Below are 12354 nucleotides of genomic sequence, written 5' to 3'. Positions count from 1 at the left end.
ATGTGGGCGCCTTTGTCTCGCGGACGCACACCCCCTCCCCGCAGCCGCGCCGCGCCGCCCCCGCGCCTAATTGTATTCCCCAAAGAATTTGCTTTGATGGATTTACTTCCTTTTATAATTTCCAAGTTATGTATCCTGGCTTTGCCTTTCCAACACATAATGTGGACAAAATACCCTCTTTCCGGGGGAGGGAGAGGGGGAGACATAAGACATTTGCTCCGCTGGGAAGTTAGAGGGGGGGGGGGAGTATGCTTTGCGTGGTTTTAGGCTGCTCGCCTCCTCTCCCATTTAACTGGACGAGAATGATTCTTGGATGCCCAGATCTCTCTCGGAGCACAGTCTAAATTGCTTAGAGGAAGCCCCGCACCCGCTAGGGATCTGGCAGGTATTATAATAAGATGGAAGGGTGACTCTCCCTTGGAGTCATAAGAAGAGCCCTGAGAGATCAGGGCGAGGGTCCACCTAGCCCAGAGTTCTGTCCACGGAGTGTCTCATTGCAGGTGGTCCTCCGCTGTCCACAAGCTGGGCAATCCTATGGTTAGGAGGAGGAGGTTGAGGAAGAGCCCCAAGCTGGGCATCTGAGCAAATCTATGGTTGGGAGCAGGGACAGATTTAGGTTTGATGAGGCCCTAAGCTACTGAAGGTAATGGGGCCTTTATATGTCCTTTGTCAACAACAAATTGTCGCTGTTTTTTGTGTTGAATATATGCTGTATGGTAATATATGGACCTAATAGGTGTCTAAAGCCATTTGCACATAACAAAATAGGTATTTTATCAAGGTAATTGTTGAACTGAAATGCAATTAAGAAGTATATTAATAGTGAAATAATTATTAAGCTCTAACTTAAAGTGATTTTTTTATTCATAACAAACTTAATAACACAAACACATTGGCTTTTGGCAATGACAAAAGTTCCTTTAGAAACACAATTTACAAAAACTCATAATCTAGTCTCTAGAAACTTGCTATAACATGAAATAATAATAGGTGATATATGATGCAAACTAGTAATAATTATAAATAGCTTTATTAATATGAAATTAAGTGTTATAACCTGTACAATGCAATTGTAGTTAATACAAGCAGGCAGGGCCCATTACTTACATCTTAGGAGCCAACACAACACAACACAACACAACACAACACAACACAATGTTGCTATATGTAGGTTTTATTTTATTTGTTTTTTTATCTTATATTTTGGAAATGTACATCCAGTTTTCCCCCTTTAAACTTTTTTTGGGGGGGCCAAGAGAGTGGGGCCCTAAACTATAGCTTTTTTAGCTTATACGTAAATCTGGCACTGGTTGGGAGGAGGAGGAAGAGGAGAAGACAATGGAGAACTAGGTGGATCAATGGTCGGCTCAAGCATCTCTCTACTTGCTTAAAGGTAAAGGGACCCCTGACTATTAGGTCCACTCACAAACAACTCTGGTGTTGTGGTGCTCATCTCGCTTTACTGGCCGAGGGAGCCAGCATACAGCTTCCGGGCCATGTGGCCAGCATGACTAAGCCGCTTCTGGCAAACCCAAAGCAGTGCACGGAAATGCTGGTTACCTTCTCGCCGGAGCGGTACCTATTTATCTACTTACACTGTATGCTTTCGAACTGCTAGGTTGGCAGGAGCTGGGACCGAACAACGGGAGCTCACCACGTCGTGGGGATTCGAACTGCCGACCTTCTGATCGGCAATCCCTAGGTTCAGTGGTTTAGACCACAGTGCCACCCACGCTCTCTACTTGCTTAGCAGTTTTTAAAAACTGGGGAGAAGTGGCCAGCTTCAGCCTCCCGGCTTCCCGATGATCTAGTGCTGAAGTCTACTTTGGCTAGCAGCGGGGGCTCATCCACATTTCTCCTCCATATCTAATGGTCCCATTTCAGTTTTGTCCAGGGCTGTGTATTCCCGCTTTTGGTTTTTTGCCTCAGGAAAAGACCCCTGAAACCCCCGTGCTTTCCTGTTCATTCATCCTATAATCAATATTCTGCAATTCCCCCCCCCCAATTGTGGGCAGTTTTGCAGTAAAGGCAAACTTCTGGTCCTGCGCATAAAGTGATGTATTGTAAAGCAGGCAGAATCCCCAGCCTGTGCAAGAAGTTCCTTTTCCATGTTAAAATCCATTTTGTGTTACAATATAACACAATATATTATTATTATTATTATTATTATTATTATTATTATTATTATTATTATTATTATTAACTTATTACTTATATGTCGCCCATCTGACTGGGTTGCCCCAGCCATTCCCAACAAAAACAGTAAACCACTATACAACATCATACACTAAAAACTTCCCTGGACAGGGATTCCTTCAGGTGTCTTTTAAAAATCACATACTATAACTACCTATGTGTTTGACATCTGATGGGAGGGTGTTCTACAGGGCAGGGGTAACTACCAAGAAGGCCGCCTGTCTGGTTCCCTCTAGCTTCATGTCTCGCAGTGAGGGAACCACCAGAAGGCCATTGGAGCTGCGTCTCAGTGTCCTGACTTGATGATGGGGGTGGAGACGCTCCTTCAGGCCATTTAGGGCTTTAAAGGTCACCACCAACACTTTGAATTGTACTCAGAAACATACTGGGAGCCAATGCACTTCTTTTAGGACCAGTGTTATATGGTACCAGCAGCCACTCCCAGGAACCACTCCTAGCTGCCTGCCACATTCACTGGCAGAGGAACGGGGGGGGGGTGCAGCCGGCCCGGGTGTCATCCCTGAGGGGATATGACATTGCCACATCTCCCCCCAGGACGTTTGTTGCTCGACATGGGGGGCACCACCCAGGGCCACCCGCTGCGGGCAGCACCCTCACAGGCGGCTAGCCCCGCCCCCACGGGCGGCTAGCCCTCCCCCCATTTCCATAGCATGTGTGCCGCTCTGGGTGCCGGAGCAACTAGCTCCACCTCTGGCCACATTCTGGCTTAGTTGAATTTTCCGAGTCACCTTCAAAGGTAGCCCCACGTAGAGTGCATTGCAGCAGAATATTATTGTTTAGGAATCCTATCCTGGTGCACTTGGGGTTGCAGTAGTTTGTTCATTTTCTGCAATCTTTAGTAATGGAGTTGTCAAGATCTGCTCTCATAGGAAGAGTCCTACTGGATCAAGCCAAAGGTCCATCTAGGTGAACACCCTTTTCTCATGGTCCCCAGACAGATGCCCAGGGGAAGCCAGCAAGCAGGAACGTAGTCTCCAAAATCTCTGGATGAAGCCTTCTTAACCTAGAGGTGCCAGGGGGCAACCTGAACTTGAATCACTCTCTGGAACCAGAAAGGTCATGTTGATGACTGTGTGTTACATCCAGAAGTGTCATAAGAACATTTGAACCTAAGTGGAGCCTGCTGGATCACGCCAATGGCCCATCTAGTCCAGCATCCTGTTCTCACAGGATGCCTGTGGAAAAACATCGAGCAGGACCTGAGCACAAGAGCCCTCTCTTCTCCTGCAGCTCCCAGCAACTGATGTTCAGGTGCATTAGTACATCTTACAGTAGAGGTAGTACATAGGCATTATGGCTGGTAGCCATTAAGAGGCCATGTGCCCCAACATTACCAGTCCCAGTGGGGGATGGGTAACAGTGGGATCCTGCCATAGTCGTGGCTCTGGGCTTCCCAGAAGGGTCTGGTTGGCCACCAAGAAATTGGACTAGATGTGCCTTTGGTCTAATCCAGCAGGGCCCTCCTTATTTTCTGTAGTGAGCTATGGTCCTCCCTGAAAATAAGCCAATCAAATAAATTTACTAGTTGAAAATGAGTCCCATTAATTTCAGGGCAACTTGTTTAGGATACGCAAGTGATTCATGGACTTCCTGTGAGGCATCGACTGGCTGTCTCTCAGCCTCGGGGATCCGTCTGTAAAATATGGCAGCCTCTTGAGCTGGGACTTCTGGACCTGGGGAGCGTAGGGGGTTCAGACAGCCTTCAAATGAAATTTACAAGCGTCCCAAGGACATCGGGAAAGGCCAAGGGCAGCTTGGAAGCCAAGGCAGCTTCCAGCAATTCAATCAAAGTCTTGCATAGCATTGTGTGCTGGAGGGGGGTGCCCATTGCCTCCATGCAGACCACCGGAACCATTACCCATATTACAGAGCACTACTTATATTAAATATATCGAAGTGGTATTTGTTTGAACCTGCTGAATGGAGAATGGACTCCTGGCTTAAATGCCAGAAGTGGAGTAATGTTCGCATTACATAGACCAGAAGCGGAAGGAAGGCAAATTTAAGAGCAGCCAGGGTTGAAAATTAAGGGTGTGGGTTTTTTTAAGGACATAAATGAAAGGATCAATATATAAAGGGTTCCCAGGGGAAGCTTTTCTTCTTGAGTTGGGTGGCATTCTTTTAGAATAGATGGATCTGAGACTTTTTACTTGGCCGGTCCTTTATCACTCTCTGCTCAGTATGAGTTTCTTTTGGGGAGGGTAAAGAATGAGTAAAAGGAAGCGAGAGAAGAAAGGAAGATTTAATATTATTTGCCCCCTTTTCCTTTTGTCTCTGAGCAACCCCACTCCCATGTGAAATTGTTCCAAGGACTGCACTGAATTACAGTCATAGCTCTGGTTACATCCGCTGCGGGTTGCGTTTTTTGGGGTTGCAAACGCAGCACCCCCGGAAGTGTTTACTTCTGGGTTTCGCTGCACGCGCAGAAGTGCTCCGCGTGGTCTGCGCATGCGCAGAAGCGTTCTGCGCAGTTCGCGCATGTGCAGAAGTGCAATATTGCGCTTTCGCACATGCGCGATATCGCCGCTCGGGATGCGGACTTTTCGGGGTGCGAACAGCACCCCGGAATGGATCATGTCCGCAACCCGAGGTACCACTGTATTGTAGACTCATCAAGTCACTGAGCAAATCATCACGTTGGAAAGGATCCCCAAGGTTCATCAAGTTGCACCCCCTTCAACGCAGGATTCTAAACTATAGCAGCAGCAGAAACCACCAGAACACAATGGCGCATTGAATACGAACCCAGAAAAATAAAGTTCATCATGTGGGAATGTTCAAGGTGGCAGCAGAGGATATATTGTTTATTAATATCCTTCCTAACTTGTACTAGCAAGTTTCTTTACTTAGTAGTGTTTACATTCCCCTTCGTACATGCACAGCAGATAGCTGGTTGCAGGCTTGTGTAAGCCTCTCACTGTTATACAATTTTTGAATTAGTTATACAATACTGTATATTGAATTGTATATTCCTGGTAAATTCCCTTTAATCCCTCTTAAAAAGAGTAAACACATGATAATCTTATTCAAACATAATAAAAGAAGTTTACTCACATCAGTTCCCAGTTGGATTCATGAAGGCAGGCTTAGTTACAAATATGTACATGTGGATCTGCCCCATATGGGGGAATAATCCCAGTGCTTCTGCTAGCTGAGAAGCTAGCAGGAGCATTCCTAGCTAAGAAGCTGGTTCAAAGACAAAGGAAGTGGGGGAAAAGAGAGAGCATGCCTTGTCCTTTTGTTACCTGGACAGGTAAGGTCACACCCACCTCTAGTCTCATGCAAAAGGAAGGATGCTCCAGCCAGTTGGAAACAGGAAGTTTTCGACTGGCTGGACCAAACATTCCCCCACATGTCTTTTCTAGTATTACAAGGAATGTTGTATCTGAAGAAGTGTGCATGCACACGAAAGCTCATACCAAGAACAAACTCAGTTGGTCTCTAAGGTGCTACCGGAAAGAATTTTCTATTTTGTTTCAAGGAATGTTGTACTTGACTGCTCTCAGTGGATTACATCCCACACATCAGAGTTATTGAGCAGGTGGATAGCCTGATGCGCCAACCTTTCACATCCGTCATCACATAGAAAGCAAATGGGAGGTCAACGCTAGCCACTTTGCTCACCATTTTTCTGGTCTATGCAAGAAGAAGCGCAACGAGAAGCAACACTCTTGCCGTTTGAGAGACAATCCCTTTAAGAAGTGGATAATCCACAGAACACTTTCAAGAAAGGCTAGGGCATTAACCTTGTAGCCTGGAGTAATCCCTACCAAAGAGAAAAAAGCACACAGGGTTTATATCACAACATGGAGATTAGCTGGGTCAGGCAAGGATGGATCATCAAAGCAACTGGCTGGCCGTTATTGGCATCAATGGGCTGGCCAATCTGCAGTCCAGTTAAAGGAAGTAAATAGAGCTTAGAGATTTGGGGGGGGGGTGCGTGTTATTCGTTTTTTCTGTTTTTATTTTGATTATGTATTCTATGTATTTACATTGTAATTTTATCCTGTGAACTGCCCTGAGACCTGTGGGTATAGGGTGGCATATAAATTTAATTAATCATAATCATCTTTTAAATTCTTGAAGGTATGCCTTTCATGAAAGATAAAGCTTTCAGGGGGCAGTGGTCGATGATGGGTATTGTTCTACCTCCACTGTCAAGACAGTGTGCCTCTTAATACCTATGTGTGACACTAAGAGTGGCCCTCTTTCCCATTTCCTCCTCCTCCTTTATGAGCTTTCCAAGACTCAGGTTAATTCTCCTGGATCTGTGATTTTAGTATGAGTCCTGCATTGCAGGTGGTTGGGCTAGAAGACCCTTGGGGTCCCTTCCAACCCTATGATTTTATTAGCTTTGCACAGATTCCTTAGAAAAGCAAAGTGTGTGTTTGCGTGTGTGTGTGTGTGTGTGTGTGTGCTATCTCTCTATTCCTTGGGAAGAACTGATCCAAGAAAAGGAGAGTGTGGAGTGACCAGAGGGGGTGGTGTCCGAGGCACATGCTCAACAATCCAAATAGGTCCATTGGCATAAAAAGGCTGGGGGACCTCTGTTTTAGATTGCTTGTGACTATGTTCTCCTTATCCAGGGGCGTCGCTGGGGGGGGCGGTAGGGGCGGTACGCCCCGGGTGACAGGGGAGGGGGGTGACAAGCGGCGGCGCGTGGGGGTGACAAGCGGCAGCCCCTCCCGCCACTCCCACGCGCTGCCGCTCCCTCCGTCACCGCGGGAGCAGCAGCACATGGCCCAATGACGGAGTGTGCCTGCGTGACATTTCGCGCAGGTGCACTCCGTCGTCGGACTGCTGCTTCTGCGGCCCCCTTTTGCGCCGCAGAGCGAAAAGGCGGCTCGTGGGGCTGCTGTGCGTGATCGGTGGGAAGCTGCCGATAGCACTCGGCAGCCCCACAAGCCGCCTTTTCGCTCTGCGGCGCAAAAGGGGGCTGCGGAAGCGGTGGTGGCCCGACCATGGAGTGCGCCTGTGCGACATTTCGCACAGGCGCACTCCATTGTGACGCCACAATGTGACGTCACGGCGCCCTGCCCCCGGGGCATTTTCTTTTGCTGCCCCAGGTAGCGCGGAGCCTTCCTCCGCCACTGTCCTTACCCTTTGTGTGGGAATGTTCAGGGATGCAGGAGAGGATATATTGTTTGATTATATCCTTTCCAACTGATGTTAACAAGTTCTACAATTTAGCGGAGTAACATTCCCCTTTTTAAACTTGCACAGCAGATGCGTTTGCTCAGGCTCGCTAAAGCCTCTAAAATAAGTTACCATACCTGGTAATTTCCCCATTAGGTCCAGTCGCGGACGACTCTGGGGTTGCGGCGCTCATCTCATTTTACTGCCAAGGGAGCCAGCGTACAGCTTCCGGGTCATGTGGCCAGCATGACTAAGCCACTTCTGGCGAACCAGAGCAGCGCACAGAAATGCCGTTTACCTTCCCGTCGGAGCAGTACCTATCTGTCTACTTGCACTTTGACATGCTTTCAAACTGCTAGGTTGGCAGGAGCTGGGACCGAGCAACGGGAGCTCACCCCGTCTCAGGAATTCGAACCGCCAACCTTCTGTTCTGCAAGCCCTAGGCTGGAAGCCAAGAGAGCATCTTAGGCTAAGCAGATGTTGCTTCTTCAAGGAATGTAGTCAGAGAGAGAGAGAGAGGTGGCGGCCTGTCCTATGCTTTTCTAACCTGCACAGGTGAGGCCACGCCCACCTCTGGTCACATGTAGAGGAAGTCTGTCCCAGCCTAGGAGGAAACAGGAAGTTCCAGCTGGCTGGTCCAGACATCCCCTTTTTATGTCCACTCTAGGGATGTTCTACTTGACTGCTCTGTGTTTCACATCCCACACTTTGTTGTGTTAGCTTCTGTGGGGATGGTGAGGAATATAATGAACCATAGTTGTTGTAATTAAAGGAGAGGTGGAGGATTAGATGATGAGCACTCAGGCACCTCTTTTGAAGCAAGACATTTATTTTGTGGTGATTTATGCACCACATTTTCCTATTCCCTGATACCTTGCCAGACCTAGAAGTTGGAGTTATTATGACACGAGAGTGAAACCTGAATATACTTTGAGTGGTTTATGTGAATAACTTGAACATCACTTTAATTACCACCCACAAATCTTTGATGATGCCCCAACTGATCCACAATTATCTCCCTGGGAGTGATTTTTCTCCTAAGGCTGGGCCAAAATCCCGCCAAAAGTATTCTCTCGCTGTGAAAATGGGGCCCAATTTTTTCTGATTAATTCTTGGGAGGGGAGAAGAAATTTCTCCAAATCTTTCAGGATAACATCGCTGCTTAACCTTGTTGGATCTGACCAGGAAGTGCAACTGGAAGGAGGTCTGTTTGCTGTGAGCCCTGAACCACATCCCACTGACCACATTTCCTGGAATGCCTTGGCAGCTTCAGAAGTCCTCCTTCATTCAGAAAATCTACAGAAAGAGTGCTGGGCTATAGCATTTTCCCCCTTGTATGCTAGTTTTCTACACGAAGGGAGTTCGGATTATATTTTTAATGGAGGAGCGTACCAAAAAAGGGTAGGCTATTCCTCCCACATAGTAGAGGCTGCTCCATTGACCACTGTGGACCAGGATGATGAACTGGATCCATCTTCAGCCATAAGAAAATAGGAATCTGCCTAATACTGAGTCAGGTCATTGGTCCATCTCTCTCAGTATTGCCTACACTGACTTGCAGCAGCTCTCCAGGATCTCAGAGAGGTGACACTCCCAGCCTTACCTGCAGATGCCAGGGAATTGAAACTGAGACCTTCTGCGCACAAAACAACTGCTCTGCCACCAAGCTATGACCCGTCCCCAAGGACACATCTCATTGTGGAACTCAATGGAACTCACTACCCCCAGGAGGCAGTGATGGCCACCAACCTGGATGTCTTTAAAAGAGGATTTTAATATATACTGATGGTTCTTATGCCTATTGTTTTATCTATGCCAATAAAGGTATTGTATTGTATTGTATTGTATTGTATTGTATTGTATTGTATTGTATTGTATTGTATTGTATTGTATTGTATTGTATTGTATTGTATTGTATTGTATTGTATTGTATTGTATTGTAAGAGGATTGGAGAAATTCATGGAGGAAAAGGCTCTCCGTGGCTACTAGCCATTAGGCCTATGCCAACCAGATGCCTACAGGAAACTAGTAAGCAGGACTTGAGCAGCAGAGCCCTCTCTCCTCCTGCATTTTCCAGCAACTGATATTCAGAAGCATTGCTGCCTCCAACTGTGGTAATTGTTTTACTATATGACATATATATATATATATATATATATATATATATATATCCAGGCACAGTTGTCCATGCTCATCTGATGCATGTGTGAGCTAGGCCCTAAGAGTGGGGACACATTTCCTAGTTCATCCTGCCTTTGCCAGTCCCCATTTAGCCACACCACTCAATACCACCTTCCATTGAGGTGGATGTGACAGCGAGATGATAGATGGAGGAGATGCACGTGTGATTGCTAAGGGACTATTTTTTTAAAAAAAGCAGACACCTTTGAATTGACCGAGTAATAACAGGCACAGGAGCATATTTTATAGGCCGCCCTCTCGACTGAGAAATGATGGATGTTTCTGCTGAAAGATGTCACACGCCCCCTCCGAAGCAAGGAGCCCTGACATCTCCCCATCAAAATTCCAGGCTCAAAGGGAATGATTTGATTTCCCCCTGTTAACACTCAGGCAAGAGAAATATTTGCTAGGTGTGAAAGCCACCTGTTCGTGGAGCAGACCTGCAATGAAAGGGTATCGAGTGAGGGGAATGGGGCCTGCTGGGCAATTTAGCTGCCACTCATTTTTTTCCCAGGACCTTGAAGGCTTGGAAGATTGGCAGGGGGAGGAAGGGAGGCCTAAATGGCACATGTGTTTATCTCGCACACATCCGTGCCTGTAGGAAAACTAACACTTGCCATGAAAGGTACAAACACAGCCAATTTCTTTGTAAGGTCCGTAGGTAGTTGCTCATGAGTAAACAGGCAAGACTCCGACCTCTCCTTTGGTAGTTTTATTGTGCATACTATGTACAGTGCCGAGCTAAAAGTTCATGTCTGTATCAACCGACGGCAGAATCCGGGAGTGACCCCTTCCGGTTCTGACCCCAACAAAAGAGTTTTGGTATACGGAATCCTCGCCTCCCCTCTTTGCGTTTCACCCCTCTACACATTCTGGGTGAAGGAAATGTCATGTCCCCCTGCTCCCCCTCTGAGCGAGGGGACTGCAAAGGCTCTCCAACATCCCCAGAGCCTGGCTCCTCAGCCCCTGGGCGGCCTGCCCCTCCCCACTAGAGATGTCGCCGCTGCCTCCGCTGGAAGTGGAAGTGCTACTGTCCAGGTGGGGCTGAGGCTCTCTGTAGCATCTGGAGAGCCCTTCCACCACCCTGTGCTGAGCTTGGGACAGTTCCCTGAGATTCTTCTATGTGTTTCCTTTCTGAAAGGGATTTCTGTGGCTTTTCAAAGTGGAAAGGACATATAACAAGCAAGGCTTAAATATTCCACTTTTCACTGAGTGACTTCAGTGTGGATACAAGGAAGGGGGGGAATCTAGTAGAAGAAGAGTTTGGATTTGATATCCCGCTTTATCACTACCCGAAGGAGTCTGAAAGCGGTTAACATTCTCCTTTCCCTTCCTCCCCCACAACAAACACTCTGTGAGGTGAGTGAGGCTGAGAGACATCAGAGAAGTGTGACTAGCCCAAGGTCGCCCAGCAGCTGCATGTGGAGGAGCGGAGACGCGAACCCGGTTCCCCAGATAACGAGTCCACCGCTCTTAACCACTACACCACACTGGTATTTATGACTTTGTCAAGTGTCGTTACCCAGCCATTTTATACTTATTGCAGTGGAGGCTGGTCCATTAGGGGAAATGGTCCAACAGGGGCAAATAATCAAGGGTTGGAGTGACTCCCTTATGAGAAAAGGTTGCAGCATTGGGGACCTTTTACTTTGGAGAAAACACAAGTCAGGGGGAAATTTATAAGACATGGGTGGCCTGGAGAAGGTGATAGAGGAAAATGTTTCCTCCCTCTCTCATAACACTAGAACTAGTGGGCCTGCAATGAAGCAGAATTCAGGATAGATAACAGAAAGTCTTTCTTCATGCAGTGCACTATGGAACTCGCAGTGATGACAAATTCAGGACAATTAATGGTGATCAGGCAATATGTACTTTTTCTGAAACAAATAAAATCAAATCAGGGCTTTCAAAGCTCTTTGTTTTTGCCCACATGTTTCAATTTCAAAACACTTTGGGGGGGGGGTGGATCACCTGACCTCATTGTGATGTCAGGTGATTGACGGGTACCTGACCCCAGCCACTGGTCAAACTTGGCCCGCAGGGGGTGGGGAGAGATAAAGATTCTGGTGGCTGGATCCAGTTCCCTACCCCTGCCCTAGTTCCATGGGACAAATTGTGAAACAGTGTTAAAACAGGGCCCTTAGTTGACTGTACCCAGAGGCACGATGAGAGCTATTTTGGCTCAAGAGCAATCAGATAACTCTAGAAGCACCCAGCACAGAGCATGTCTCTACTTAAATTTTATCGGCAGTTTAGCAGTTCTACTGCCCTGCCTTCGCACAAAGAAACATTCAGTTGCTGACGGCACTGGGAGTGACCTGCTTAAGATCTATCAGTGTTGGCCTAAGCTAGAAAGGTAGTTTGTCAATGCGGCAGAACAGGTAGCTGTCAGAGTGAGCCAGGAATTGAGATGGGCTGGGAGTCAGAGTCCAAGCATGGAATAAACAACAGAGGCTAGCCATTCCTACTCAGACATTAAGTCCTATTTAATTCAGGAGCACCTGCCCCCAGGTAAGTGGAGTTAGGATTGCAGCCAGAGCCCAGGAGGCTGTTAAACTAGAGCAGGGGTAAGGAATCTCCAGCCCATGGTCCACATGCAGCTTTCTTGTCCTCAACCTTTGGCCCTTGAAGCTATTTGCAGGTAGCCACGCCCACCAGCCTCACACCTGGCTGCAAAGGAACAATTAGGAGCTTAAGGTACGTTCCTTTGATCAAGTAAAGCACACTTCCCTCTGTCCATCAGCTGATGGGCCAGTGGCCAGTGCCCCTTCAAACGCAGACCCCTCACTTCTCCTTCAAGGCTCTGTGCTTTGAAGGAG

The sequence above is a fragment of the Lacerta agilis genome, chromosome 17 (genome assembly GCF_009819535.1).
Source record: "Lacerta agilis isolate rLacAgi1 chromosome 17, rLacAgi1.pri, whole genome shotgun sequence".
Lineage (NCBI taxonomy): Eukaryota > Metazoa > Chordata > Lepidosauria > Squamata > Lacertidae > Lacerta > Lacerta agilis.
The sequence above is the reverse complement of the archived record's forward strand: the minus strand, read 5'-3'. Positions refer to the sequence as shown.